The sequence below is a fragment of the Ammospiza caudacuta genome, chromosome 3, assembly GCF_027887145.1.
Source record: "Ammospiza caudacuta isolate bAmmCau1 chromosome 3, bAmmCau1.pri, whole genome shotgun sequence".
Classification (NCBI taxonomy): domain Eukaryota; kingdom Metazoa; phylum Chordata; class Aves; order Passeriformes; family Passerellidae; genus Ammospiza; species Ammospiza caudacuta.
In genome coordinates this window covers 67,494,961-67,522,561 of record NC_080595.1, presented here as the reverse complement: position 1 = coordinate 67,522,561, position 27,601 = coordinate 67,494,961, and the positions used below count along the sequence as shown (strand labels likewise).

Below are 27,601 nucleotides of genomic sequence, written 5' to 3'. Positions count from 1 at the left end.
TCTTGGCTATCTTTTTCTTCATTACAAGGTAGCAAGGAAGTGTTGAGTGATTCCTGGCAGTAGTGATGTTGTCATGCCTCAGTTAATCTTATTTTTTGCCCTTTTTCTAATTTAGAACTTAATAAACTGAAATCCCACCAGGAATATTTACTCTGAAGCTTGTGACTTCCAATATGTGGAGTATGCTCATTTAAACTCTGTAGTCTTCCTCATTTCATTGCTCAAAGGAAAAAGGAAAAAAAAAATGAAGAAGAGACAAGAAGCACCTTTTTATTAAATTTTCATAAGTACCTAGGTATCTTCAAAAGATCTGTTGGCATTCAGTCCTAGTTCTCCTCCAGGCTATATTGGATAGCTTAGGTCTAAAGTGGGCTGGTTTGAAATGGTAGTTTTTCACCATGCAGGCTTTACCCTTTTACTGTATTTCAGACACAAAGCTGATAAAATATTTCAGTAAATGTCTGTTTGAAATTCTGCCAGTCTGGTAGCATAGTACATTATGATGCAAATACAGCTGCTAATTTGCCTCCACATTCATGCTAGAATAGGTGATATAGAACCAGGTTTAATTGCTGAATGTAATTGACAGCTCTTCCCTGAAGCTGAAGAGGGAATTAATTGTCTCTCATTGTTACTTCTTGCTGTCTAAGCGTATCCTCAGGATTGCAAACAGGTAAAAGGAACTGTGCTGTTGTGCATGTGCTTTTCTTCCCTCATTTAGCTCCTGTCTGACTGTGTTTCTGCTTCTGGTCCTTGAGATATGGAACATTCTTGGGATGATAAACAGATTTCCTCCAACCTGTACTTCTCCTGAGTCTGTGTTTTGCTGCACTGATATAAAGTGTGTTAAGTACCTGTGGGAGGGAAAGCAACTTCACTTTTCTCTTGGAACCAATTCATTGATTTGCCTCTAAGAAGCAGGCCAGGAGGAATACTGAGAAGCAGCAGAAAGGCAACAAACTTTATATACTGCTGAACAGTAGCTATTAGCTAGGAATATGGTGAGATAATTTAGCATTTCCTGTTAGGAGAAGAGTTTTGAAATGAAAGTTTTTATCTGCATCATTATGTCTATCTGCCAGAGGTGGGTTTATTTTTCTTCTGATTCAATACTTCACCAATTGCTTCTTGATAATTTTAATATTTTCTGCCTCAACAATATCTTATATTTGATGTTTAATCTGCCTATTTTTGGGGTTTTCACTGGACAGCTAAAAAACATGCTTAGAGAGACAATATTAATTTATTAGTCTCAAAATAATATGCTATACAAACACAGGCTTTTTAGTATTCCAAGATTTAATGACATCAGTGGACAGCGTTGCCCTTTATGAACTTGTAGCAATCTCCTCTCTCCTTTTTGACCAGTGCACTATTTCAGGTTATGTTTACAAGTACCTTTCCATTTGCAGCTAAACAGGTCAAGTTTTTTCTGCATTCACAAGGTAGTGACTCTCTAGTGGTCACTGAACGTGACCATAATTAATATTTGCTATTTGCCTAAGCAAGAAGATTTGAACTTCAAAACAATTCATTATAAACACAAGAGAATCCACTCTCTTAAAGTCTTGAGGGTAAGACAGATGGGATGTTGCTTTGTACCTTAATCTTTATATTCAGTCTTCCTACCAGTTACCATATCATATTGAAAAGACTTTTAGTGGATTGTAAAACTGAGTATTTGTTTAGATGGAGATCTCACAGCTGGAGATCATTAGTATTACCATACTAACAATATCCACCTGTGGTGACTAGATTGTCAGGTGGAGCTATTAAATGTTGATTGACCTCAGGGCAATGATGCAATTAATGTCATTCATAAGTGCTCCCACTGCAAACAGCCCTGAAAGAGAGGAGGTAAAAGAAGAGGAGGTGGCTGAGAGCCCTTTCTAAAGCACCACACTGTCTGTGAGGGGATGCAGAGATGCACTGCAGTAAAGGGTCTGTGTGGGTATGTATTAAAGCAGTCTCGTTTTAAGAGATCGACTCATGGTAGTAGTGCTTTGCTCTAGGTATTTCAAATGTGCATTGCTCTTGTGAAATTTGCTATTTGGTTTCTTGGGTGGCCAGTGAAGATGCAGGTTTTTTAATGCATTTCTAGCTCTGGGATGAGGTGGGGCAGGGGGACAGTGAAAAGGTTGGGAATGTGAGGATCTGAAAATGAGTATGGAAAATGAGGTCTTTTTTTCTTTTTTCAATATATGAATGAGTGGCAGTTCTTGTATTTTTGTGAGTGAACAACCATTTTAGCTGATTCACGTTTTGAAGCAAAGTTGTAAATTGAGTTTTGTGCCATAAGCTGTACCCAGACACTGCTAAGTAGAAGAAACTGGGAAAGGGAAAACTGTGGACAGACTACAAGCTCACAGAATTGAAGAATCTCTTGAGTTTGAAGGGACCCAGAAAGATCATTGAGCCCAACTCTTAGCCCTGCACGGGCTATTCCCAAGAGTCACATAATGTGGCTTGTCTGGAGCTTCAGAGTTAATAAATGTGATTTGTAATGATTTTCCTGTTATGCTGTGAGGAAAAAAACAAATCAGGCAAAAATAAGACTGAATTGATGGTTATCTATAATGCTTAGGTAAATTAGGAATGGTGAGCAGGACTTGTAGCAACCAAAGTCCAAAAAGAAATTGATTGGGTGGATTCAAAGTACTCTTCACTTAGAAGCACAACTGTGAAAACAAGGAAATGAAGGAAAGTAAAGATCATCTTTGGAAAAAAAATTATTAAATGATCTCCCCTTGTGTTCTTTTTGTATTTATTCAGAAATTCAGTTCAATTGTTTGGAAACCCAATTGTTTGGGTTGAGAATTGCTGGGAAAGGTAGATAAGAATTTCTCAAGTGCTATAGTGATAGATGTGTTCTGGTTGCTGACAAACACCTGTGACAATAATACATATTTCGTTGGGGATGGGAGGACACCTAGAACGAAGGGAGAACTAAAAAACAAAAAGGTTTATAGCACTTTGATGTGCCTTCTCCAGATTGTGTTATGGATTGCTCATGTTTTGGAAATGTGAGGCTCTGAAGGGTCTAGTAAAAGCCAATTTGTGAAATTTTAAAATTATATACAGCTGAAATCTCAACTGTTGAGCGTATAAATATAATCCTGATGAAATAAACTGGAACATGCAGAGAATCAAAATGACCTACAGGTGAGCTTCAATAAAAAGGAAAAAACAAAAATCAGGCCTAGTTTCTAGTGTGGATAAACACACAAGAAATGTGTGCCTAGTTCTCAGATATCACAGAATTCCTCAGTTGCCTCCAAAGGAGTTGAAGACTTGTACCTTGTTAGGTGTCTAGGCATCCATGAGACACAGCCATGCACAGTATGGTTTTCTAGTTCTGCTGATTACAGAGCTCCTTGAGTACTTTATTCAGAAACTTGTGGCAGACTGTGCCCAGAAGAAGGTTGCCCAACCTGTTGGAAACTTCAGTTCTTGCTCTCAAAGGCACACAATTAAATGCATATCAGTCTGACGTGAATTCTTCTAGGCAGAGCTTTTTCCAATAAAACAGAGCATTTGCCCCTTCTTGGAAACAGACCTTGTTCCGAAACTTAGGGAATAACTAAAAAGACGCTGAATAGATCTGAACACTAACTTTTGTCGAATAGCTTGCTGCCTTTTTTCCTTCCTGATTATAACCAGACTAACCTTTAGGGGAAAGGGTCTGAACATCCAGGGAACTCACATAAAGAATACTGAAGCTCACATAAAGCATACTGAAAAGGTCACTTTTTGTGTAATGCTGAATTGTGTAATTCAAAGGACGCAGTTCACAGAGTGCCATTCAAGCTGGCTCATCATAAGAACTGTTTTTCCATCAGTGTTAGAGAAAATAATATTCTCTTAGGTATTTTTCATCTTTTCCCTTCTTCTTTGCTCTCCATCATGCGTGTTAGTTTGGCATGCACAATTTTAGAGTTGTGCCACATGTGGCAGCCTTGAGTTTGAACAATGGAGTAGGTTTTTTTTAATTGGACATATACCTTGCCCTGTTACTGTAAGCTAGGATGAAACATTCAATTATTAGCCACATAATAGCCAGTGTACACTAATGAAGTGGGATTCTTCTTACATCAGCTAATTTACAATTATTAGTAGTTTATATAATTAATATTAATAATTTAAAGTTATTAACAGTAAAGAAATTATTAATAATAGATTAACAATAAATAACTTTCCATTATTAATTTAATGCCTTATTAGCCTAATAAAGGTTTTGTGGCTTACCAAAATTTTCAGTTGGACATTTCTATAAAAGCAACAGAAAACTCAGAAAATTTTCAAGAGTTCCACAGCTGGTATTGTGTTTTGTTTTCTTTAGACCTCCTGACAAGGAATAATTACATGGAAGGGACGATGCAGGTTCAAACCATTGGACTGGTCTGAGTTTTGTTGTGCTGTTGATGAAACAGAGGATGGAGTTTGTGAGTCTCCAAGAAAACTGACATGTGAAAATCAAAATGTTTGGGAGTTCACTTGAGCTTTAACAACTCAATCTCTTTGATCAAGAAATCTGACTCGAAGCTCTCAGAATAAAATATTTTCTCTTGAGACGTCCAGTGATCTTCAGAGGCTATGAAAGGAGTTACACTGTATTTTGATGATTTAGGAGCTCTGGATGATGTTGTTGGGTTTGGGGAAAGTACAGAGTAGCAGTAATACTGTTCCCTTCAGCAAACTCCGCAACGTGCTGCAGTCAAACTTCAGGAAAAATTCTGCTTTTGTTTTAGCGAATAGTTTTGTTCCTTTTGTCTTGGGTTTAGCAAATCAGAACTGGCACATAAAACTAGGAAGATTATTGATTCTATGGTGTTTGGTGTACTAAAAATCTGGGAAATGAAGACTATTTCTTTTATACGTGATATTATTAAGCATTATTCTTGTAATGGACTTTATTAAAGCTTCCAGTCTTGGATCAACCAGGCCCATAACTATTAAATATTGAGATGACAATTTTATTCTTGGACTGGGTGTTAGAAACTATATGGCTGAAGGACAGGGCAAGAACCAAAGTCTGACTGGCTCTTGGAGAATGTTTATTCCAAGGCGAAACACATGCCAAAACACTGTTCTTGGTCATCTAGTGATAAGTGATTTTTTTTTTTTCCAACAACATATTTGCATGTGACACAAATTTCATGTGTCATTGGGAAATTTCAGTGTGACTTTGAATATTTTAAGGTTTCAAAAGCCTTTGATTGTTCCTCAATTCAGCCATTTTGACATGCTCACTAATTTCACCTTAAATCCTGCTTTTCTGAGTGGAACAATACTGTTTCCAAGCAGAACTGAAAAAGCTCAAAAGCACAAGCAAAAAACACACACACAACTCAAAGGTTTGTCATCTTTGCTTCTCAAGTAGAGAAAACTACCTTTGCTGTTGGAAAGAAAGACAGAGAGCTTGCTTTTCAAGGGTGAGCTTTCTTGGTTTCCTTCTGTTCTCACAACACTTAACGTGTGCTCATCTAAACCAAACAATTGTAATCCTCAATAGAACATTGTCAGCTTCCAAACTTGAAATTGACTTTTATTTTACTTTTTCATGTTTCTTATTCTGTTGAGAGCTTTGATAACTACTTGGGTGTTCTTGGTGTTGCTACAAAATATTCCAGTGGAGGCTGGGAGCATTTATCTCTTGATGTTCATCTCCTTGTGACACTCTGAAAAGTGGCTTTTTCTGTCCAAATCATACAGCATATCCAAGCAATGCTGTTCCTTTCATCAGAATATAATGCTGTTTCACCCTTTTTGGACTTAATGACTCTTATTATCTGTCTGAAATATGTGGCTAGGTAGGCAGTGGAAACAGTGTATGTGTCTTTCAAGTACAGCTTTATAAATGAAGGTTACAGGCAGATGTTTTGGTTTTTATTATTTTATTGTTTTTTGTTAATATGGTTGTGATGGAATGCAAAACCAGCATAATTGTGAACAGTAACAGTGGTAAAAAATCTTTTCCTCCTCTTCCTTACCCTTCAGGTGAAATAAGGTCACTATCACAAGAATGCTTTTTATAATTGTCAAACTATTGTATCATCTCTACATGTCCAGGATCTTGATTTTAGACACACTGTTTAATTGCTTAGCTCAAAGTCAAATAAAACCTCTGGATGTTTTATGACCTTCTAGCAAGGAAAAAAATCATTTTTGCAGTCATGTGTTCATACCTTCGAAAATAAAGAATGTGAAAATCGCAAGAGAGTGGAAAACTAGTAAGAAATGAAACCTCAAAATCTGTTCTGTGAGTATAAAGCAATGAAATGAGGAATGGCAAGAATCATAAGAAAAGAAAAAATATTAATTTTGAAGCTAAGATATTTGCTGCTACATTCACCCCTGAATTTCTCTATTTTAGTATATTGTTAATTTATATATCCAGTCACATTGTTGTCTGATTTGGTGTATGGTGCTAAAGAACTTCTGCTGTGCATGAATATTTTGTGTTAAAGCTAGAAATTTCTCAACCATGCACCTTATTAGAAATTCAGATTATTTCTGCATAATTTACTATGCGTATCATTCTGCATTTTTTGGTGACATTGTCAGATTGCAAGTTTGCCATTGTAAATATTTTTGTGATTAACGCTACAACTTTCTGAACCTTTTTTATGATCTGAACACTTAGATGTCCAGATTCCTGTCTTAACCACACTACATTTGCTTTCACATTTTGTTTAAGTTTTAAAATGGAACAATGAATTAGACATGGAATTTTTTGGGCTAATTAATTCTAAGTTAATGGGCATATATATCATTACAATGATGCTCAATGAGAACTTGCTTCTCTTTCCATGCCATAAAAGCATCCTCCAAAAAAAAACCTTTTTCCTTATTACTTGCTATGCAAAAATAATAAATTGTATTTCTGTAGCATGCTACAGTGGGGATCAGCAGAGAGCAGATGAAATGAAAACACAGGAAAAAGTTCACATGTATGTGTAGCGGCTTGGTTTAAAGTATTGTTTTGCCAAAAAAGGGACAGAGGCACAATATTTAGCAGCCTTTATCTCAATTTTAAAGTACAGTATCAAAAAAAAAAAATCACCCCTTTCATGCATGTTTGCTTTCAACTGATTAGACATCTATTGAACCATTTATTGTGTTCTGAATTAAAGCTTGCTGTAGCTTTGGGGTGATGTCAAGCTCCTTTAGCAGGCACAGGTGGAGACACCAAAGAGCTGTTTTGGCAAAGCAGCTGAGAGGTACGGTGAATAGCAGTGCTGAATCCTCCAGAAGGATAACGAAATGTTAAATTCAAATGATGACTTGAAGTGTTTCATAATTAAAAATGGCTTTTCTGGCATTCTCAGATGCTTCAGAATGAGACAAAAACAAGCTTAATTAACAGAGCATCTTCTCGTATTCTTGCCTCTTTAAACAACAGAGTGCATATAATATCTTAGTTTTAGACAACTGCACTTAAGGAGAAGACAGAATTCTTTGGTTAAAGGCTAGACATACTTCCAGCAGATCACTGACATGCATGTAGTTTGTCTGTAATAGCAGAAGTGGTTCTTAATGTTTAGGTTTAAAGAGATGAATTGCTTCTACAGGATAAAATTGAGGCAGTGCTCACAAAGGAAGAAATCTGTTCCTTCTGGCTTGGCATATGGAGTCTTGCAGTGGCCTATCCAACCTTAATCATGCAGTTAGGATGTCTTAGCTTATATTTACTGCTGGTAGAATGACTGTGGGATCAGCTGATGGTAGTCTGGCAAAGGAGGTGGGAAAGCACACAATACTCTTGCTTTGCATTCCTCTGCTTTTACACAACATCTCTGCAACAAAAGGCAATGTCTATTTTTCACCCACCCCCTCCTTCTGCCCTGTTTGGTCATGGCATGTTTGAGACATTTGTCAGTTGCAGGGGAAACTGGTGTAAGATATTTAGGCTCATTACAAATTCAGCGCAAGTTTCAGTAAGTAAAGAAGGTGGGCTGTTAAGTCTTCAAATGCAAACCCATCACAGCTATTATCAGAGTATGTCAGGAATAGTTAAAGAGAATGAGTTGGAGGTAGATTTGTCTGAAACATTTAAAACTCTCCTGAAGTGCGCGAGGTACGTGAAGAAAGTATTCTCTGAGGGACTGACATGACCTTGTACTTACTCAGAGTATTTTATAACAGCACTTACTATGCAATTTAAATGCTATTATCTCTTGTGGCAGTGGCATGTCCTTTGTATTGCTATAGCAATAACAGGATAAAATACTGGGTTTTGCAGTTGTTTAACACCTTCACTGACTCACACTGGTGTTCCCTGAATAAAGTAGACATAGAAAATTATCTTTCTTCTCCAAAACTACTCCTTTTTCTTATTTTTATGCACCAATTTAAATGCAATTTCCAGTTCTCAACATAAATCTCTTGGCTCTGTGATTTCACAGTAATTTCTAGAAGCTGAGTCTTTCTCTCTGCCCTGGTGCCTGTGTCTCACAGGCCTTGCAGAAGCTTTGGTTGGCAGGAGAGGGCTGGCTCTGGGCTCTGTGGTCAGAGCATGACCAGCCCCCAGCACAGGACAAGAGCAAAAGGAGAAGCAGATTTTCTCAAGACTGAGGAAGTCCAGTATCCTGACAGGGCTTCTCCAGGTGTTTGTGGTGAAGAGGTTGGTTTGAGAGATTAAACTCTTGTTAGCCCCGTCTTGATGTGGGCTCTGTTTCCAAACCCAGCTGGCAAGGAGGATTAGCTGGTCTCTGAGTGCCTGGCACAGCAGGAGCTGGGCTGCCTCCTTTCCCTGGGGGCTGTGGAGACAGGCATAGGGCAGCACAGAGGCTGGGGGAGCTGCTCCCCTGTGGCCCTGTGTGAGGATATGGAATGGATTTCCTGCACAGCCTGTGCCATGGCTCCAGAAATTAGAGGAGTATATGTTGTACAGCTGTCACTGCCCATCAGCACTGCTGTCCTCCTCAGAACATGCTGGTGACAAAAAAAACCCTGAGTTATATGGTCAGGTTTGAAAGATAGATTGATGTGTGCAAAGAAGTACTGTCCTGATTCATCTGATATAAATACAGATATGCCTTTGAAAACTGATGAACTAAAACTGCTCTCTGTTTTTGACAAGAGGCTTTAATTTCCTTATATTCTCAAGGTTATCTTGACAAAGTTTATACTGTTTGTTTGCTTTGAGAAGACAAAGTCCTTTTTTTTTTTTCTCCAAGATCACCTGTGTACCGAGTTCTCTAATAAGCAACCTCCTGCCATCTTGTTCAAAGAGATGTCTGGTAGCAGAAATATTAAATGGCTGAAATTTCATAGTACTTTCTATAATCAGGTAGATTTGAAAAGCTTCAGAGGAAAATACTTCAGCTACCAATAAAATATGATTTAATACCAGACATTTTAATTCATATGAATTGCTGTAGTATTTAATTTTATTTTTTATTAATAATTGCTGGGAGCCAGGTTGTGGGCTACAGGCAGTTAGCTTGCTTTGATATACAAATGTGTTTTCTATTCTACTTTATGCAGATGTGAATTATAACTATGCTTTACCTATTTTTCTGCGCAGATAGAGGAGAGAAGAAGTATAAGAGTAGTTTGTAGTAGACACAGTTTACTGTATGCTTGAAAACTTTATTTGAAGCAAAGGGAGAAAGCACAACAACTTTTTAGTGTTTTATTGAATATTTACTCTTATAAACATCTTTTTCTTTAACAACATCAGAAGATTTCCATAGCAGATGTATTTTTACACTGCTCAAGTACATCATTCCTCACAGTACAATCGACAGTTCCTGGGTATTAATGGAATCCTCTCGGGGGAAAATCTGTTGTCTCTTTGATGGGAACAGATCTTTTATCAACCATGATTGTTAATACAGTTGAGGGAGACCAGAGAAGCTGTTAATTATTCTGTTTGGGTGTGCTTTAATGAAGTTATCAACAAAGTACATCTGTCAACTTTCTTTTACAAAGTAAAGCTTGCAATAAATATGGAAATAGATTTTAAGGGATAAAATGGCATTTGCCTGCAGATGGATCTTAATGTTTGTGAGCAAGGGTACTTTTCTAAGTGTAGCAGCAGCCTTCTGTAATGTGATTCATGCAAGAGAATTTTTATTTTAATAATAACCATTACTTTGCTGGTAGTTTATTTTCCTAGTAAGTACTGTCTTTCCCTCCCATCAAAATTTTTAGCTGTTGGAGTTTTTTAGATTATCACATCTTTCCTCAGGGCATTATCAGCCACCAAACAGATCTGACTCAGACAGGAGTCAGGTGTATCCTGCAGTAGCAAAAGCTATTGATCAAATAAAATTCCTGAATTATGGGACAGCCCTCATGCTTCTAGCTGTTTTTAGCAGGGAATGCTTGCACATCCATGCCTGGTGAGCCTGAACTGAAAACCCAGTTGCAAAAAAGGGAATCAGACGTGACATTGGAAAAAGACAGCAGCAATACCAATGTGGGAAATACTTCTCTGTAGAAATACAATTTTTTAAAAGGTTAGAATTTTGAGGTTTTGTGCTTCTGTTCCCTTGAGTGCATATAAATGGGCAAAGAGATGAGTAGTCCCACATAATTCCTTCATTCTCATCTATTATACTCTTCCCATGAGTTACTGTCAATTAGTGGAGAAGTCATGTGTTTGAACCACAACTGCAGTTGGTTGCTTTCTTACTTTTTTTTTTTTAAGTTGTTGTTCACCTCCTAGTGCTCTCCTAGCTTTTTTACTATATCACATGGCTCCCAGCCTAACACTTTTACAACTGTGGGAGACAAGGTTGAGCAGAATGTGTACTGAGTGGCAATTCTCTTTCCCTCTCCTACCCCCTACCTGCTCTTGGTAGTTTCAACAAAAGATTTTTTTGCACTGCTTCCTACAGAATCATTTCTGTATTGCTTTTTAGCAAAAGTCTTCAAACTAATGTTTATACATCAGATAATCATGGTGTCTCCCAAGGCTCATTTTTCATACACCCAGAACGTCATCTTGTGTATTTTCTGATGTAAAGGCTTTTGGGAATTTTGGCTCTGTGAAAGTCATACTCTCTCCAGACAATCCTTAAAGATCAAATGACTTGTGGGGATGAAGGTTTTTACCAGAACCAAATGTAAATGTAAAGGACAGCATGTAGCCAGTGAGAAAGAGGACTGATAAACAGTAAACAGATTCTAAACAGGTTTAGATTCCCAATAGGGAAAAATGTATCAGCTGAATGGCACCTAAAAATTAAACATGATTATGTGCAGCCTCTGCATCCATAAAGTTATTGTACACTGTCTAATACTTGAGGATAGGAGTGAGTTTTGGCTAACAATGCTTGTTTTCCCTTGTGAATAGTTTTTAAAAAAAGAAATTTGAAGGACATGCTGAGAAAAGAGCAGCTGGTTTCAACAGACACCAGGTTGCACTTTCCCTTAAATTTCTAAGATGCTCTGTCTTTTCATGCAGTCTTACTCTCCTTCAGAATTAATGCAACATTTCAGTTCTCCTAGGATGTCTGTAGTTATAGCTGGTATGGAACACCGGAAGACGCAATCTCTTCCTGACTCTTTCTGTAATGAATTCCTTCTGTATATGGACCTAATAGTAGGAAAATAAATGTGTTCAGCTTTAGGGGTGGTTTTATGTAGCTACACAGCCCTGTTTGTTTAAATTCATGTTTGAAGTATACAATTGGAAAACTTCAATCCAGGGTTATGCCACCCAATGCCAGTTCTTCATTTCACACAACTGGGTTAGCATGCAGGTTAAACTCATAGTTCACCACTAAAGCAATTGCAAGGTTACAGGTTAGAAATTAGGTAAGCAGTATGCAAAAGGCTTGTGGTGAAGGCTTTTCTATGATGTAATGGAGAACCTCAGTTACAGGGATATTAATGATGTTCTGGAATGTGGTGAGTTGGTTCTTAGAATTACACATGGAAAAATAGTGGGGAGGGTGCTAAAGAAAAAAGAGATCTTGCTGAGTAGCATAGCAGAATTCCCTTTGAATTCTTCAAAAGCAGCCTTGAAATTTTGCTGATGATTTCAGGTTTGCTTGTTGATCAGGTTGGAACAAACATCTCACTACCACTGCTAGCTTAGGTATTGATCTTTTTAACCCTTAACTGCCTTTTTAACTTGTAAATTTATTATTAGAGTATTTCTTTCAGGCTGTAGAATTATATTATGCTTATTTCATACAGCACTCCTGATTCCTTTCAACCTAGTAAAATTCAAATAATTTTCTCCCACTGAGAGTAATTTCCTTCCTGTATTAATTCTTCCTCACTTATAAACTTTGAGAGAAATATTAATGTCATTTTTAATGTTTTCCTGCAAAAAAGTTGTCAGTCCCAGAATTTTTACATTTTAATACGTACTCTGCTGAGGCTCACACTAAATGTAGCATTATTTTCTTTTACATATTTCTGGATATCATAGAAATGCTGTGAATTTTCTTCATCTTGCCTAGGAAAAGTATTTTGCAAAAGGTCTTCTGCTCTGCCTTATATTAATCCACTGCGCTTTGACATTTCTTAAAATTTATTTTAAGATTAACATTGAGTGTTATATCATTCAAATTGATATTAATATGCATTACAAACCCTTCTTCATATTTGGCCTTACAGCTTTGGTTTCACTGAAGCATATGGTGGATATGCCTAAGGCATGTTTATCAGAAAACAGCCTCAGTCTGTGTGGATATACAGAAGGACACAGAATTCACCACTCTCCTGGAATATTCTCCCTTGCAGCTGTGGGACACCCAAACCTTGACATGTAAACCCCACACAAACATTGCAGACAGCAGTACAATTCCCTCCCTACATTTGCTGTCCATGTTTCTCTTGACACAACCCAAAATTTCTTGGGCTCCCTGATCATAGCACTGGGCTGGGACTTCTGCCATGATGAATGGTTCACATCTTTGTGTGACATCCTCCACTCCACAACCGCTCTTTGATTGTACAGGCACAGTGTAAATTTTCTAAGGACTGCTTCATGTTTGTCAGCAATAAAATCCCTTTTTAACAGACTGGAACTATTTAGAACACATTCTGCACTGACTAGCTACTGCTGGTGCTAGCTGAGGTTGCACTATGTAATTTAGTTGCATGCGCATGTCCCAAGCACTAATTACAGAAGCCTAATGAGGGACTGGGTGTGTAGGTGTGGGCTCCCACCTGACCTGCAAAGTGCTGTGACACTTACCATATTTCATATTGTGACTGACCTTTCATCATAGCTATTTACTGTTTCACCACTCTTCATGCTACACAAATTTTTAGAGGTTTTATGATTCTATACAGATACCTCATTAAAATATGAAATGTTAATGGACTTATTAAATGTGCCTCCTGTGGGCATCACCCTCTCATTGGTGACTCCCTGTGGAGAGTTACTTTTTAGAGGGAGGACCCAAATCTTAGATACAAATGTTTTTATAAGATCTTAGATGTAGAGCTATGTAATTGTCTTTTTATTAATAGTAGATGAGGACCCAAAAGACTTACAATTTGAAGATCTCTTAGGAGGAGCAGTTGGCCAGAAGAATTTTCCACAGAAATAGAAATTATATGAAAACATATTAACTGTTTTGCTATAGACCATTAAATACCACAACCTTAAAAAGGTTTTTCACTTTAAAGAAAAAAAAGCAAACAAAAAATATCCTCCATTTCAAAGTTGAAGATATTTAAACATAAGACAGAGTACTGTTTTGGGCTGATTACATTTGCCGCACTAAAGTCCTGTAACCTCTGAGGGAAGGTTTATTTTAGTCCCTGCTGTAATTCTGCTTTGAGTGTGAAGCAGCCAAGACTTCATCCAGCTCTATCCTCTCCCTGCCAACAGTGCAATTTGGATACTGACCTGCATCATAAATTACTCATTTGTACCTGAAGAAGTCCAGTACTTCAAACTAACTAGATAGATGTCATTTGTTATTCCTTTGACTCTTCATTTTCAGTTCAGCTGTCAACAAAAGGATCTTTATATAAGAATATAAAATTCTGAGTTAGGATGAAAGGGGAAGCTAGGGCTGACATCGATTCCCTGGCGTCTCTTTAACTGCAGTGAAGTTGATACTCATTTGTAGACTTTTATAGTTATCAAAGACTGTTGACTATTTTACTTTTTCCCACCTGGTAATTGTGCACAGATACTTAGAAAAGTAATTTTCCTGTCAAAGATACCCTGAAAAGTTGTTCTAGTGTCTGAACTTTAACTTCCATATGTCCTACAGATGACATAAATTAACAGAACTTCCATATCACAAACAGAGAGGTACCTGACTCTTCCAGAAAATCATCCTTCTCTGTATTTTTGTTAGGTAAACTTGTAGGCTAATTTACTGTGTGGAAAATTACTTTGTGAGCTAAATTCTGAAGGGCTGGTTTCAAGTTGTTGGTACCCTTTAGACTCATGCTGGTGTTATATATTTTGTACTTAGCAATAAAGTGTGCTTCCTGGCTTAGGCAATGTTTGCAAAGCACTTCTGCTGGGTTTTGTTTCCCCACAAATGTGGGGATTCATTTCAAAGATTGAAGGTTACATAAATTCCTTAACCTCTTCTTTCTGCAGCAGAAACTTGCGGCAGAATTCTTGGTATCAAGTACCTCATACAAAATATGGGGAATTTAGCAGCAAGCTTGAAGACAGGAAAATCAAATCATCCTGCATTAAGTGCAGAGACAAATATTGAGGAAAAGAAATTATTATTTGCAGAACTCAAATGGAAATTAGCTTTTTCTGGAAGGGGGGGGGTTATTATTTAACATTTAAAAAAAATAAAAGATGAAATTTTTTTTTAAAAAACATGTAAAATGTAAACTTTTCTTGTGGAATTGTCTCACCATTTGCACTGCTTTGGAGCAGTGGGCAAATTATTTACCTATCCTCACACCCCATAGCCATCTGTAATGTATCTCCTTTGAAGTCATTTTCTCTTCTGGGTTAAAGCTGGAAAGGAATATTCCCTCAGTATGAATTTAAGGAACCTAAGATTGACATAACCCAAGGGCAGTAAATAATTCTGCCACCTGCACCAGAATGAAATTTCTGAAGTCCCGTTTTTCATTTCTGCTACTAGTGTCTAATAAGCTATTTTTTTCAGACTATAATGCGTATGATAATGTAGCCTTGTTTTATTTATGGGGTACACTGCTGTGATGTCAAGGAAGTCTCCTTTTTGTGTGATTAATCAAATCTCAGGCTGCACATTGTATTTCTATGGACTTGAGACTCTCTTATAGATATAATTTTTTTTCTGAAATTGTGAAAAGCAATAAATGTGTGGGTTTTTTCCCTGGAAGTTACCAGTGATATCATGGAACCAAAAACTGAAGCCATGAGATACTGGGTCAATGGAAAATGGATAGTAATAGAATTATCCCAAAGGTTCTCATAGCAAAGAGGAATAATTGAACTGTACACCATCATCATCATGAGTGTCCCCAGATCAGCTAAAAAATAATCCACAAGATGGAGAAGCTTGTTTTCAGCTAAGAATGTAGTTATTTTTTATGCTTCCAGGGATTTTCTTTCTATTCTGTATCATGTTATTAGATGTGGAAGTTCTTGATATAATTGCTTGTGGGAAAACATCTGTACAAAAAATATGTACTGGAGTTTTTATGGCTGGGAAAGGAAAGAAAGCAAGAAGTCCATGTTCTTCTAAAAGCATGCCATATATTATGTAATATAACCCTGCTGTGTGTGCAGTGGTGCATGAGCAGCCTTCTTATGATGGGGACTTGGCAATGAGTTCTCAGTCTTCTCACATATATCAAAGCAAGAATCATGATTAATATTTTGAGATAATGAAAACCTAAAGAATTAACTCTGTTACAAATTACAGCCCTGATTACAAGTTGACCAGGAATGATGCATTACTACAAGGGCAGGTGAGAAGAAGATAGCTTCTTATTTCAGAGTGGACATCTCAAGAACCCAGGCAATACACAAAAGAGAGGCAAGTAAAAGGACATATTGGGAAAATGAATTGTTCCGTGGTGATCTGTGGTTTGACAGCTAGACTACAGAGCAATGTTGTGGAATAGAACAGGTGGGGTTCTGGTGGTGACCCGAGCCGGCAATGTGCCTTCACAGCAAAGAAGACCGAGAGCAACACCAGCAGGCTGAGGGCAGTGATCCTCCCGCTCTGCTCATCCATGGTGTGCTGGGCCCAGGTCTTGGCTTCACAGCACAAGAGAGGTAGATGTGCTGGAGTGAGCCTACCAACACATCCTGAGGATTGTCTGGTGTATGAGAAGCAGATGAGAGAGCAGGTGTGAAGTCTGTAAAAGGGAAGGTTTAGGGTGATCTGATCAGTGTGTATAAATACCTGACAGGGGTAGTAAAGAATATGATGCCAAATTCTTCTCATCAATACTCAACCGAAGGACAAGAGGCAGCAGATTCAAATCAAAAGACAAGAAAACTTTTTTTCTTTTTTTTTTTTTTACAGTGATCTGGCTCTAGGACAAGTTGCCAAGATAGGTTAAGGAGTCTCCATACATGAAGGTATTCAAACCCTGACTGAATATTGTACAGTGACATTCTAGATCATGTTTCTCTGAGCAAGGGTTAGAACTAGGTGATCTCCAGAGGTCTCATTCAACCTTAAAACTCCTGTGATTCAGGTGACAAATATGTTGGCTCTGGCTATGTATCTGTAAGCTTTTTGAAGACAAAAGTAAGGTTATTAGTTTAGTGTTTCTGCAGCAATATCGACTCCCTTGTTGATCAGAGTTGAGCATTTTAAGATAAACTGTCAAGAGGTTTAGCCTCGCTATTACAATAATCTTACTCTACAGATAGTGTAAAAATCTTTCTTTTTCAGTACATTTTTGTCTTCTGAGAGGTGAACTGGGTTTTCCCTTCTGCTCTCTACTGATGGGAATCCCAGGTAGATAATCCTTGCACATCAATAAGGAAGCATGTGTGGTTATTTAACCTGGAATTTGTTAGCAGGGATTATGTGAGGGGAGGAAGAAAAGGGAATAGATAAAACATAAAAATGGAAAAAGTTACGTTTGTTGCCAGGAGTTTGAGAGTACCTTTCTTGACTTTTGCTTTCTGACTTGCAACAGAAATAAGGTTTATTACCAAGCTTTCAAAAACAGTGATTTCACCTGAGAGTTCTCTGAACACAAAAGCAAAGTGTGAGCTTTCTAAGATAAATAGATTCTTGTGAAATATCTGTGATGTGTACAAAGAAGATGAAGCAAAGTGCTGCTGACAAGCCATCTGGACAACTTGAATAATGTAACAGATTTAAAAATTCATGGTGAAGAAGATGCTCTCCCTTTTTCAGTGGCAAGTCATTGTGGGATTTCTATGGCTTGGTTGCTGTTGGCAGCAGAATTATTCCTCCTCAGGCTGGATGTGGAGTTGGAGGGTGGAAGGACAGTGACAATGCTGAGGAATCTAGATTGTTACTGATATGAATTTGTATCTCACCATGGACAAGAAGTCTCAGCGTTCTGTTCCAGTGTCCCACCTACAAAATAGAAGGAAAGCCTTCACTTGGTCTTTGAATTGCATTGAATTTCTCATTTCTCTACTAAAAATAAGGAAGGTCTTGTTAAGCTTTATCTTAAGACATCGATACCTCCATTTTATGCCAGCAGCAGTTGTTCATTTTAGTAATATTTTGATTTTTGTTCTAATTTCACCAATGGAAACTGGCTCTGGAATAAAGAACACACTTGTTTGGCCTCTTTGCCACTTGCACAGCAGCAAATGCTGATGAGAAGGATGATGAGCTCATTCTGGTACTGAAATAGGAAGGAATCAGCCCTCTACCCACAGTTATCACTTTTCTTTTGCCCTGACCACTGTTACACTCTGCACCTCTGTCCAGCACACACACAGCAGGATGCTGGTATTCAAGCTCCATTAGGTTATTGACTCATCCTGTTCCTCAGGAACCTCCTGGGATCAGAGTAATTGAGCTCAGTAGTTGAGCCTCTATAGAAATATCCCTGACCTTTTGCCTTGCAGTTGGTGGGGTGACCATATGTGAATGCCAATTAAGAAGCCACAGGCATTTTGATGGAGGCAAATGGGTCAAGCATAGCATTGAGGTTATATAATCCTTTTTCCTATTAGCTTGTGAAAGTTGGAAGTACAGAACCATTCCTTTCCTACCTTCTCTTCACCAGTGGATTTTTATTCATATTTGAAAGATGTCACCTTTTTATTTTTTTGCAAAAGCAAGTCATCATAATCAGCTACTTTCAAATCCATCAATACAATATTTACTCTTCTGTAAGATTTAATATGGTAACAGAAACAAAAAACATTGTGAAAATGGGGATTTTTTTTTCCTTCCTTCTGAGAAAGAAAATGAGAGGATGAGTACACTAAGGGTGATGGTAAGATCTGAATGATTACCTGCTTACAGTTCTGCTTAGTTCAGATGCTTCCTTGAGGTGAGCCTGCTTTCTGAATTGCAGCTGTTAGATTTTCTGAATTAAGTGGGGAAATTTCAAGAAAGCACAGTGGTAGTCATGTAACCAGATGAGCAAGTGGCTGAGGAAATCAGGAAGGAGAGTTCCCCCTCTATGAACTACAACACCTGCACGAGCAGTAGGATTGGAGCTTGTGCTGCACAGAGTAACTCCTGTAGGAAGCCAGTGAATTTGCACAGAGAAACTGCTGCTACCCACAGGGGCCAGCAGCAAAACAGCTTTAGTGCTTTCTATTTCATTTGCTGAGGCTTAGTCAGCTTTGCCCTGGCAGTCTATGACGACCCACTTATATGTTTCCATCCTGCATTATTTTGTGATAGATCACTTCAAGTTTTAAATAATGCATGAGTAAAATCAGGTTGTTTTGTTGTATTGCTGGTATGATGAGGGGTTTCCTGGTAAAATGGAAAATGGTATGAAAATAAATTAATGTGGCAGTCTCTCTGGCCTCCGCTACTGTGTTATAAGTGCAATGTACAGGGAGGGCTGGAAATGGCAACAATTTCCCTAGAAAACATAGGAGAAGAATGGTATGGTAAACAGTAAACTAATGAAAATTGAGTAGTTCAACTAATGCATCACACAGTAACACAGAAAAAAATCTGCTGAAATATTCATGATGAAAAGAAGTCACAAAAAATATGCTGTGAGGAATTAAGGGAGCAGAAAGAGATGTGTGAGGGGAATTCAGAGGATGTGAATGGGCTGACACTGAACATAGAGAGGGCTTCATTAGAAGGAAGCAAGAAAGAATATGGAAATGAAGGGTGAGCAAAGAGAGCCTTTTCACAAAAAGGTGATGCAAATCATTACCAGATAATGGGAGTTCATCTTTATGGGAGAACTTCAGAGTAGCTGAGGAAACTTGAGCATGCCAGTTTTTGGAGGCTAGGGCTAAAGGTGAAGGAGGTCAGGAAGACTTACTTTCAGTAAGGGAAAAGCTCATTATTTGTGAAATTACACATCCCACAGAGATGTGATTTCCTGATTTTTGGCTGCAGATAAGCGGTGGAGTCTGTGAAGAATTTCAGCACTCACAGAATGTTTGGGGTCAGAAAGGAGCTCTGGAGATCATCTAATCCAGCTGCCTGCTAAAGCAGGTTCACCTGGAGCAGGCTGCACATATTTGCATCCTGTCAGGTCTTGAATACCTCCAGAGAAGGAGGCTCCACAGCCTCTCAGTGCAGCCCTGTCACTCACACAATAAAAAAGCTTTTCCTCATATTCAGATGGAACTTCCTGTGTTTCAGATTGTGGCTGTTGTCCCTTGTCTGGCAATAATTTGAACTTGTGTCAGATCAGCAGCCTGTGAAAAATTCCAGAGCAGTGTATTGCTGTTGCATAATTTGTCATATAGTCCTCTGAAAAGCTGCACTGTGAGGGAATTTTCAGCTTAGAGTTAATGAATAAAGAATTTACTTTGATAATGTATCATTTTGCTCATGCTAAGAAACTTCTGAAAGCATACAGTAATCCTTTGCTTGCCAGGAAAGGCTATTTCACTAATTGAGAAATCTCATTTTAGAGGTAAGTTCATGCCAGACCATTACTGCTCTATTATCAGAGCACGGATGGGAATGATTATATTTTAATCTTTGGTCTTGATGGGGGTCTTCTTCCTACAGACTTTCAGTTTTAATTCCAGCTTGGAAAACATACAGGATCCCTGTAGAGTGACATTTATGCTCTTTTTTAACTTCTCGTCCTTGAGGCTGGCAGCTTGAGTAACACTGTTTCCCTAACCTGACATCTTGCAAAGAAAAAAAGATAAAAAATCTGAGTTTTGCCCCAGGAGAAGAGAGGAAACACAATGCCCTGAAAACAGCAGTGTTCTGGCTGCTGGTACACTTACAAATGAGAGGAGCAGCAAACCCTGCATTATCTGTGTTTCAGTGGTTTGCTAGATTTTTTTTCCCCCTTGGGGTCATGTAAGTTTTATCTGGTTTTGTAATTTATAAGTATTTTGACAAACACATATTCATAGGGTCTTTGGGCTATGCTTTGGGAAATAGATCTGTGTTTTAAGGATAGGCTTGGCAAATGAGGATTGAGGCAGAGTCCCCATCAATTTCAAGATTGGACCAGTTTCTCTTGTGTATGGATGCCGGAGTACAGAGTGTCTAAGTGACTTGGCCAAGATACCACTTGTATTTCAAGCACACAGCCACAAATCACTTCTTGTATCACCACAAAAATAGTATGTGCAAGTAATATTTACCATAGCACTGAGAATGGCAGGCCCCCTATGAGCTTTTCCTCTGGAGAGAAAAGTGCACAGGATGTCATCAACATCATTATGAGATGACACTGTTAAAGAGGAAGCAGTGCCAGGTTTTAGGCTTGTGATGATATTTAATGCTGCACTTGTGGTTTTCAGAGATGTGGATACCAACCTGTTGAAGGCCAGGTTGGATGGGGCTCTGAGCAACCTGGTCTAGTGTCCCTGCTTGTGGTGAAGGGATGGGAACTAGATGATCTTTAAAGCCCTTGCCAGCCCAAATCATTCCATGATCTTCAATGGAATAGATGGTGCTGGATGCAGAGAGAGTCTACACATTAGGATCCACACACATGTTATGGTGATGTGGTTGGGTGAGAGGCAGACAAGGTCTTCATTTTGTGTATGCACTGCTCAGTAATAACTAAAGTACCAAATTATCAAGTGTTTTGATTACAAATCCAAAACACAGTCCTGTGTCAGCTTCTATGAAAAGGAAAATAAGAACAATAATCAAAATAAAGAGCAACAACAGGAAAAGACTGTGAACAACTCAGTTTAGTGGGAGTCAGTTAATGGTGGGAACAAATGACGTTTCTTAATTGACTCTGCTTTTTGCCAGTTTTAGATTTTTGGTGGGTTGTTTTGTTTGGTTTTGGGTTTTTTTTTACTAAAGGAAATACATTTGTATTGTTCTTTTTGGGTAGATGATGTTTAGACTACATAGATTTTAGAATTATGTTGTACTAGGTGATTTTCACAGTTCCTTCCAACTAAATTATGGTATTGTATTCTCTGTCTACCTGTTCATTACCACACTTTAAACAAGCACCAAATAGTTATGTTCAGAAAGTCCTCGCATTTATCTTGTCACTGGATACTGGATTTTTTTTTTTTTTTGTTCTCAAAACCCAGAGAGGAACATACTAGCCTTACCTCACAGCTATGTCTTTTAATATCATTTGCTACCAGCTGCTTGTAAATACCTGTAAATAATAAAATTATTTTTATATAGCCTCCAAGACATTTGAAGAATTATGACTGAAAGTGCAAACAGTAATCTATGCTTAGAGAGAGACACAGAGCCAGAAACATATGGCTTTGAGTTTAAATGATACTTTTTCCTCACCTTGAGATAGTGTGCATTATCCTGAATTATGGAAAAAGAACAGGCAGTTCCTGCCACATTGGGAGCAAAGTTATGAATAGTTAATGTCGGCATGTAAAGCCAAGATTGGTTTGCAGTTTTAGGTGGCTTACCTTCTTTTGCAGTGGTTTTCCTGGGAAAAGGAAGGAACTCAATTCAAGTAACGTGAATATAAGAAACAAAAAAGGAAGATCTGTCAAAATAGAGGAAAAAAAATTTAAAAAGGCAATAATAAGTAGATGGGTATCTTGGGAGCTTTTTTGGTACAGAAATACCCCAAATGGTGGTGTCTGGAAAATCTTAGGAATAGAATATCTTTATATTTGTCAGGAAACTTGAATTGTTTCATTCATCGGGGGACTTTGATTATTCGTGTAGGAGTCTGGTATCTGGTTTTATTCAAAAATCTAACAAATGACATATGGAAAGTCTGTTAGGAGACAGAAAACCATATTAGAATTAGGTTGGGGTGTGCTAGGAACAAAAAAATTTTTTCCTTCTTTTCCATTTGGTCCAGCTTCAGGAAATCACTAATAGAGGTCTCTCTGCTATTTATAAAACAGTGAGGATTGTCAGGTCAGCTGAGGCCCACTTTGTGTTTCATCTAAGTCTGTCTGAGCAGCATTGTGTAATTGAACAAATGTGTAAGCGATGCAACCAGCTCCATCACCCAGTTTTTGCCAATTCATCCTGAAGATACCAAGCAGCTCCTTGCATTGCTGGACTGTGATGTGATTCCCTGTGATGAGACAGGACAGAGCAAAAAGCAATGTACGTAGAGCAAAACCAATGCAGCTGAATGCTGCAGTGATGTTGCTGAGAGCAGTGGAACCTCATCCCACCTTGGCCATTCAATAAGGCTGTGTCACAGGACTCCTCTTCCTGTGAAAGACAGAGGAGACATCTTCCATTGTAAGTGCACAGCAAGAACTCTGCCCTTCCTTTCCTGACTCTTTGGCCTCTTTTACAGTGGTGGATTGAAAAGAAGGTGCTCAAATGTGCCAGGCAGTCAGTTTGAAATAAAGGGAAAAATCACTTCTGAGCAGTGTTCGGTCACTCAGAAGGTGGATTCAGCAATTGTTGTCTGCAAAATCTTTTTTGTGTATTTCTAGCTTTGAAAATGTTGCAGTACAAATGGTCCTATGAACTCTCATATTTATTCCTTCTTGAGAATTGTCAAATCAGATTCAGAACTGTAATGAAATACAGTGGGTTTGCCTTTTTGTCTTTATGTATGCCTTCTAGCTGCCAGTCTTATCTATTCAACCTGGACCCTGAAAAGCTGCTCATGTTGTTTCAAATTTCTGACATCAACAGAAATATTTTGGTACTGGAAATCACCTGGCCCTTCCTCTGGAAGGTCAAAGAGTGCTATCATTTGGAAGCAGCTACTGTTCTTCTGGCAGGTGTGTACAAATAGTTTAAGATACCTTCTCCCTAGTACATCAAGAACTTCTTCCTGAGCTTGTTCTTTTCTTGATTGCCCTCCTCCTGATACAATTTTGCCAACTAACTGCAAGCAATTTTCTGTAACAGCTAATTTTAAAGGCTAAAATCTCTGCATGTCTGTCTTGTAGGAGCTCCACTACAAGGCTGCTTAGAAAACATCTTATATCTTGTTCCTCATTTCCAGGCTACACATCAACTTGTGGAGATTCACAATTTCTTTTTTTTTTTTTTTTTTGAAGCCTAACACTGTCTGAGTTTGCCTAGACTTGGCTTTTGCCACCAATGTATTCCTCTTTTTCAATAGTATAGAGTAGTTTGGGATTTTCACCCTTGCAAAAAAACTTTCTTCTCTTAAAATTTTATGAGGAAACTTAAAATATCAGTAAGATCAGGAATTCACCAATAGCTTAAAAATCTATCTCTCTCTCTCTATATATATTTATATGTATATATAGGGATTGTTGTTGTTTTCATTAATATAATTTTAATATATTTGATCATTAATACTTACTAATGCTAATAAAAATAAGATAAAATTGAGATAGAAGACCAGCTAGAAATCTCTAAGCCCTCCTCAGTGGACTTAGAGGAGAAAAAGGCAGTCAATGTTTAATTTTCCTGTGTGTGTGTCCATATGTATAAAACATATGCACCCATTTCTCCTTGTTTCGCACAGGTTAAACATTTCATGAACTGAAGCGTTAAAACACCTCTGAATAATTTGGTGCTTAATGGGCTAAGACTCAGAACCAGTTTAAAACGTATTATCACAAGAGATATAATTTTAGTTGCTTTTTGGTAGTGAGCTGAACTGGGAAAGACTGTCTGTACATTGTGGAACAGGGAAAGATTTGGAAAATAAGCCATTCCATTTGGAAGCCCAAAAGTGCTCTCTTAGGCCCTCCCTCCTGCACATAAGAGATTTGTAAAAGACTGTTGACTTTTCCTTCTGTTCAAATGAATGGCGGCTCAGGAAGTGTCTTCCTCTTAGCTTGCCTATTGGTTACTTCTTATTTCTAGTATTCAAAATTTAGAGGTACTCTCATAAAATAATATTTGGTTTAATTATATTGGGAAAAGTTAGGATGGAAGTACTAGGGCTGGGAGAAAGCCAAGTGATCCATGTGAGATGGAGCTCTGAGAGGAAAGTACAGCTGGCAGAGAGCACTTAGAACTGAGAGCTTTGTGCTTGAGCAATGGCCAGGTAGGGAATTGGGGGAATCTTTCCTAATGTTATCCTCTAGAAATGGTTACCTAGCTCTTGTGAGTGAGAAGGGTAGGGGAGAGAGTATTTTTGTTATCATGGAGAATCATCACCAGTGTTTGCTGGCTTGCTTTCAAGATGAAGCCTGAACTATAGTAATGCCCAAGGCTGTTACACTTTGATTAGTGCAGTTGGTCAGAGAACGGTGCTGAAAACAACAAAGTCATGGGTTGGATCCCTGTACAGGCCGTTTACTCAAGAGCTGAAATCAAATGATCCTTGTGGGTTGCTGCCACCATCACTCTGTGATTCTTGCACCTTTGCTTTGAAGTTCTGAGGGCTGTGTTCTCTGAAATAGGGGATTTAAGTTGTTCTGTGAATGAAAATGAACCTTGGTGGCAAATCTGCTCTACAATATAACTTCAGTAATTGTATGATTTAGCACCTTTCACCATTGTTCTCCCAGTACCATATGAAATGAATTATTGTTTGCTTATTGATAGAGAAATTTACTGTAGAGATAGGATTGCCCATTTTTATTGGAAAGTTCAGTACTTGTGAATTGAGAGCTGAGTTCCCAATGTCTTTTAGGGCCTCTCATAAAACCCTTTTCTTCTGATACTTAATAGAATACTTTAGATACCTAAATAGAATCTCAACCGGATTCTATTTAAGAGTAGTGTAAGTTTATAAACTTGTTGAATCTTTATGCAGGATAGATTTATCTTTTCTAAATAAGTCATATTCATTTTTTCAAAGAATTTCATATTGTAGTTCAGAAAATTTTAATGGGCATTTGAAGTGTAGTACTTAAACGTGGAGTGATCAGACATACCAAGCTGTCCTAATTAAGTGCTAATTTTAATCAAAGGCTCCAACTGAAAAGAAAATTTCTTGTTTTCTAAAGGTAAAATTTTCTGCCTATTTTCTTGATAATTTCAGTAGCTACCCATACAGATGATGTTGTAGGGTATCTACAGGTATCATGGGAAGGTTGGATAGTAGGAAGCAGAAGAGATTTTAAAAGAACAAGTCACATTAGGCCTATTAGAAAAGTGCAAGTTGTGTTCAAAATAAGGAATTGTCTTGCGGGTGGATTTTTACTGATTTGATGACTTTTACCTATTAGATGATTATTATCTTTTATATGATTATTAATCATATAAATTTATAGGGGGTTCAGGATTTCTCTTGTTCAGACCTTTTTCATGTAAAATACAGGGTTAAGGTCAATTGGAATATTTCATGAAAGGACAAGAGAGAAAGTAAATGTAAATATAGGTAAGTCTGTATAGTATATACAAGTAAAGGCATCAGGGCGCATTTGCTAAAAAAACATTGCAAGTACTCTCCTTGGTTGTGTATGCTGAACATAACTTAATGGGAATGACATGCCTCATTTCTTCCCTGTGCTCTAGTTTAGGCACAACTCCTTTGTTTGCCTGTTAAATAGTGCTCAGTTTATTTGAATTCCTTCTGATTGACAAAAACAAGTCTGCCTTAAAAAATTATGTGGGTCATGCATTTAATTGGTATTAGCTAGTTTTACTCACTGCTTATTTTAAATCTCAGCATTTGTCATCATTGTTAGACTGCAAGGATGAGAAACTTTCATTCTCAGTGGCAGAAAATAATGCATGGATGTCCTCAGGTTTTGAGAAGTCCCTGTTGCTCTCATAAATTTACAGATATTAAACATCTAAGAGAAGCTCCACGAGTAGCCAAGCATATGTGGAAAGGATTTACATGATTTGATTGTGCTCATGTTCCACTGCCAGTGAAGTAGGCATGCAAGCAGATTTACCTGGCTGGGTGCATTAACTCTGCTACATGTTTCTCTAGGTGTAGGGGGTCACAATTTCCTGTGATGGCCATTGGTCCTGACTGAAAGATCAGGGTCTCTATCTCTCTATTTCAGTGGGAACCCAAGCAAGATTCCACCTTGTCATGATAGTGCAAGGGTTCCATATTGCTAGAATTTCATACTGCCTTGATGTTTCTTGTAGTCAGCTCCTCTAGGCACTGACTCTTCTTTGTCCTCACAGCAGCCAACTGACTCCAGTTCCCTCAACCAACCAATCCACTCTTTTATAACACTCTATGTAGCTAACCACTTTATGGTTAGCTACAGGTGTAGCCTGTTAAAGTCAGGCCTGTTGCCAAACTCTAATATTTGGCTCAGCTGCAACTCCTTAATGGGGAAAGATTACTTTCTATTCTACCTTTATTTTCTTATATTGTATCCCCCTTCAACACCTTAACTTCAGAAAACAAAGGCTTTGTTTCACTGAATTAATACCTGGGGGCTCACATACAACTCCCTCACACTTGCTTTTCTCTATTTTACTGATTTGCTGTGATTCTAAGACAAGCATGTTTGATTGTCCTTACACATATACATGCAACTTTGACTAAGAGAAAACTCAAGGGACCAACACGATGGGAAATGCTTATGCAACCCATATCAGAGAGTTGCTAATGTGAGTCTAAAATAGCCTCAAACTACTGCAGTTAAAATGAAGTGTCCTAGAAACTTTGTGACTTCACTTGAGTGACCAGCCTGAAGGAAGGTCACATCATGCTGGGAGATTATCTGGCCTGACACACTGAAACTCTTTTCAGACTGAAAAATAGAATTGTACTAAGCAACTGAAAATAGAATATAGTTTATGCTAATTTTCTTTGTTTTGTTCTCAGTTGGTGGGTTTATAACAGTTTCTTATAACAAACTGTCCTTGATCCAAAACCTAAAAACTCCTCATCTGGGGTGAAAATATGCAGCCAGCATTGTCTTTTTCTTCTTATTTAATTTCTTTATGTATAAATATATAGTGTAAGTCTGCATATGCATATGTTTATTTGGTAGTTTATGTATATGTTTATATATTTTCTGTGTGTGCATTTACAAAAATACAATTGTGGTCTGTTACAGACTGATATGGAGAGAGAGTTTATTTCCATTCTTAGGATATTTGCTTTCTAGATTTCACTACATTTTAATTTTGTCACCTCCTAAGAAAGTGGAGTGTATGAGAATAGGAACCCAGAATTGAAACTACTTGAAGAATAAGGAAAAGGAAGATGATTGTGTGTTACCCACACGCTGAGGAGTACAAGAAGTAAAGTTTACTTTTGACTTAGCCTAAATAATTTGGAG

At 37.9% G+C, this 27,601-nt stretch overlaps 1 long non-coding RNA gene across 1 annotated transcript in view; it reads left to right on the top strand.

The window, feature by feature from the left end:
• Positions 1 to 1,853: 1,853 nt before the first annotated feature.
• The window catches only part of LOC131556224 (uncharacterized), a 64,263-nt gene continuing 38,515 nt past the window's right edge, over positions 1,854 to 27,601 (top strand). The window contains exon 1 of the long non-coding RNA XR_009274583.1: positions 1,854 to 1,951. This is a non-coding gene — a long non-coding RNA (uncharacterized LOC131556224). The remainder of the gene's footprint in view (positions 1,952 to 27,601) is intronic.